The following is a 4611-nucleotide window of genomic DNA, read 5'->3' as shown; positions in this document are numbered from 1 at the left end:
TTTTTATCCAATGCACATCCGGCATTAAATCGGGCTAATCCGACGTGAAAGCGGATTTTTGATGGATTGCAACATATTTATTTAAGGTGTTCTTCATAAGCCAGCTGAAGAGAGTAAATGGAATTCAGAAATTCTTCGTTATTGGTTTATCTAAGTACTATATACCTTAGTCAAATAGTATGGCTATAAGGATATAAAATTAATGAAATTATCCGCAAGGGACTGAAGGAATATCTGAAAGGGGCAGTATAGTTGTGTAATGAAAAGATATACTTATCTGTAAACAGAAATCAGCAATGATGCAGTTGGATTAGTAGCCCAACAGCTATTACCAAAATATTTGAGTGAGGGCAAGAAGCTGGATGGGGCCAGGATTCCAGAGGACAACGAAGGTTTCATAAATACAAATAGCAGTGAAAAATATGTATAAAAACAACACATTATATCTACAGAAATAGACACAATTAGATCATTATCAACATCAAAGGCTTAAGCTCGAGAAAGCGACTACTTTGAACCGTAGAGATGCAAGGGCAACAACATATAAAAGATACAAATTTTATCTATTCTTAAATCTTTTAATGACAATTCCATGCAGCTTGGTAAATACTAGGAGCTCATTGCCAAAAGCTATGTTTGGAAACCTTCTGATATAAATTTTTTCATCTCTTTAAATAATCTCAGACGTTATGATTGTTAAAGTATTCGCAGCTTTACTTGACTCATACTTTCTTGAACACTACAAGCCTAATTACCTATTAAAATGCATCAGTAGAGTTCACGAGTGGAGATTGCTAGGTGGATACCCCCAAAAATTGAAAGGAATATGTATTACTTATTAGTATTTTCTTAAGAGTCCGTAGGGTATAGTAAGGTAGACTTCTTTTCCACGGATTACATCAATTTTTTGTCATCTTTTCTATGGGACCTTAACTGATAATTTTTATATTATTTTGCTCTATTCAAATCGACATTCCCAACTAGTACCAATAAGAAATAAAATTCCGTTATATATTGTTTTCAAGAATAGTCATTATTAATCACATTTAAATTTTGGTGTTAAAATGAGATGTTTGTATAGAAACATTTTGATTATTTTATTGTTTGTCATCCTTTGATACTTCTACATGGTTTCATACCTTGAGTATGTTACAAAATAGAAGAAATTCTTAAAACCCCATGGCAGTTTTTATACTGTATACGACCAATATACGATTTTATATTCATGAATAATACATATGAATTTCTAGCAAAATAACGAAACATTAGCAGTAGCTACATTTTCTATTATTATAAATATAAAAGAACCTAGAATAGGATTATGTAGGTGGAATTGAAAAGTACTTTAAGGGGATCTCGGTGGAACCTGTTTTATTTAATAATTGAATGCTTACGTGATAATATCAGTTTGTTTCTAAATAGATCATAGAAATTAGTACGAAAGGTTTGGTATGATAAACATGCTGTGATATATATATATATATATATATATATATATATATATATATATATATATATATATATATATATATATATATATATATATATATATATGTATATATATATATATATATATATATATATATATATATATATATATATATATATATATATATATATATATATATATATATATATATATATATATATATATACTCTGTTCATTAGGCTAACAGTAAACTGTGTCGTTTCTTAAGAGGATTATGATACCCAAATAAAAGAAAAATCCAAATAAATTATATTACTGATCTTCTTAAGATAAAAAAGCTTTTATATTCCTGGTACATATAGACCGAGCTACAAAGCAGACTAGCAGACAAGTGTCTAGGGCATAGTACATTCACATGTGCGAAAAGGGAGATAATGGTGGGATTTACGTTTTCTCTATGCAAGTTGCTGCTGGTGCTTAGAAAACTGTAGGGGAATAGTTGCACGCAATTTTTTTTTTTTTTTTTTTTTTTTGACTAGAGGCAAAATAATCAGCAAGATCCTTTTTTATCCCCCATTTTTAAAGAACCGCAGTGACTCTCAGAGAGAAGGAACATCATCATTCATACTATGATCATACTACATAGGATCAATTCTATAGTGTGATTGACGAGTTTAAGTCCAAAACTCGGAACGAGTTCAACCACGATGACGAGGTTGAGTGTCGTCCTCTGAGCGGGAAGCGGCTCTGGAGTATTAACTTACTGCAGAGCATTGAAGACCGTTCCCTCATGGGCTCGCCCTTGAGTGGAGGAGGACGACACAGGCTGAGTGGTTGACTCTAATCCACTATTGGGTCTTATGATTTACACTTGGGCACACTTTTCTATCTAGTTTCTCTTCCTCTTGTTCTGTTAAAGTTTTTATAGTTTAAATAGGAAATATTTATTTTAATATTGTTACTATTCCTAAAATGTTCTATTTTTCCTTATTTCCTTATTTCCTTTCCTCACTGGGCTATTTTCCCTGTTGGGGCCCCTGGGCTTATAGCATCCTGTTTTCCAACTAGGGTTGTAGCTTAGCATTTAATAATAATAATAATATGGGAAAGTATAGAAGAAACAATTTCAACTATGAAATACCAAAAAGGTTCTCGCTTAAGGAAATCTGACATTCGGAAGTTTACGAAGTTATGCAACCAAACGTTAACGCACTTTAACCTTTCAGTTTGTGACTTAATTAGGACTTCGAAAATGTCCTGTCACAAGATTAATAAAACCCTTCTGAGGAACATTATTTTGGTAATAACAGATTTGAGGTTCTGTTGACTTGATACAATAATTTGATAATTTTTTTTTCTCTTCTTTTTTGCCGACTAAATCGGAAGGGTACTGATTTGAGCTTTTTTACAGAATGCCGAAATCGATCGAATATATCCTCAGTATTACTATTGTAATGTTCCTACATTAAGTTTACTTTAATTGAATAGTGGGTTTCTATTTCATGTACAGGCCTGTGCATATATCTGCTTATGTCAGTCAATTGAGGAGGAAAAATGGCCGAATATGAAAGGAAAGTCAGGGAAAGATGCGTAATATTCATATTATTGGAGAGTACGTCCATATCATAGATGATATATTAGAAAAAAATAAGAAAAATAAAAAAAGTTTCTTTTAGTAATAAACTGAACTAATTTTTAGCTCTATGAGAGTATATGAAGTGGTAATTTTTCCTGCGTGCAATATTGAAATGGGACCCCAAGTGCCATGACAATTATTTTTCTTTGGATTCAAGTCCAAGAAAAGAAAAGGGTAACGTCTCAGATTCTATAATATGAACTTTTTTTTTTTTGGAGAAAATGGTTCATTACGATAGAAATCTTTTTTGGGGTATGACTCGAGTTGTTAAAGAGTGATCAATTAACTGATTGATTGAAAGTTTTTTTGCATCCTGACATCTAAGGTCATTGACACCAATAGCATTCATTATATATGAAAAATAAAAGAGAATTCAATTCAAACCATAAAATTTATTAAGTAAATATAATAATTAAATAGTTTTCAGAAGACCTGCTTCTGAAATAAATCTAAAAATGCCGCTCGCATAGTAGGACACATCATGTCCAAGAATCTTGGCAAGGATGATCCTGCCATCCTCACCTCGAGCCTATTATTATAATTAGAGTATTCGGTCAACAAATGCCTTACTGTTAAAGTTACTAAACAGTCCTCGCAATACAGTTGGTGTTGGCCCTTCAGCAGAAACTCGTGTGTCAACCGTGTGTGACCAATACGGAGACGACAAAGAGTCGTCTCCCATTTTCGGTGTATCATGTTACACCTCCAAGATGATATGATATTTGGTACTTCCCTCATTTTATTGCCATCTAGACTATCCCAGTGCTGTTGCCATTTATTACAAACCAATTTCTTGATGTAAGGTAGGAAATCATTACAGGGAATGGGATACCTCCTTGGCAGCATCTCGGATGCTGCATGCTTCGCCAGTAAATCTGCCTTCTCATTCCCAGACACCCCTACACATGCTGGAACCCAACAAAATCGAACAGTTATACCTCTCCGTCCAATAATAAAAAGCCATTCTAAAATCTTTAAAACCAATGGGTTGCTAGAATAATAAAAAATTTGTAAAGACACTGATAGACTATAGCATTAAGTGGAAAGCTGGAAAGCCTATCAAATATGAAAGAAATTTGTAGGAGTCCATAAAAATTAATTAATGTATATATGAAAGATAAGGAAGCAGAAACTTTCCCGGCAAGACATAAAACCACTCAATTGCTGAAAACGTCTCAGAGTTGTCTAGAGTGAGATTTTGATTTGGTTCAACATTTTTTTTTTTTTTTTTGTAGTAAAGAAGCATTACATAATTAAAAAAATAGTTAACTGATGGTGAAATTGTGCATGATATAGAAAGTCAACGTTTAAAAGACACTATTTTGAAAGTGGAGGAGGTAAAAAGATGGTTAATGGGGAACAGCAGTATGTACTCGCATATGATGTAATGTACTTTATATAGTTATTTCTGAAGCACGATACCATTCAGCCACCAGGTAAATATTCTATTCTACTGTATATATTTAGCAAAAGGTAAGGAGGTGTATGTTGCGTTTATGGATCTGGAGAAAGTGTATGATAGAGTTGATAGGGAAGCAATGTGGAA

General features: G+C 32.6%; 1 non-coding gene across 1 annotated transcript; it reads left to right on the top strand.

The window, feature by feature from the left end:
- The first annotated feature begins 2058 nt into the window (after positions 1-2058).
- On the top strand, positions 2059-2264 carry LOC137648937 (small nucleolar RNA U3). Its single transcript, XR_011045762.1, has one exon. It is a non-coding gene; the product is annotated as a small nucleolar RNA U3 (small nucleolar RNA).
- Positions 2265-4611: the final 2347 nt, after the last annotated feature.

This window comes from Palaemon carinicauda, chromosome 10 (genome assembly GCF_036898095.1).
Source record: "Palaemon carinicauda isolate YSFRI2023 chromosome 10, ASM3689809v2, whole genome shotgun sequence".
NCBI lineage: Eukaryota > Metazoa > Arthropoda > Malacostraca > Decapoda > Palaemonidae > Palaemon > Palaemon carinicauda.
This window is presented reverse-complemented; position numbering and strand designations above follow the sequence as displayed.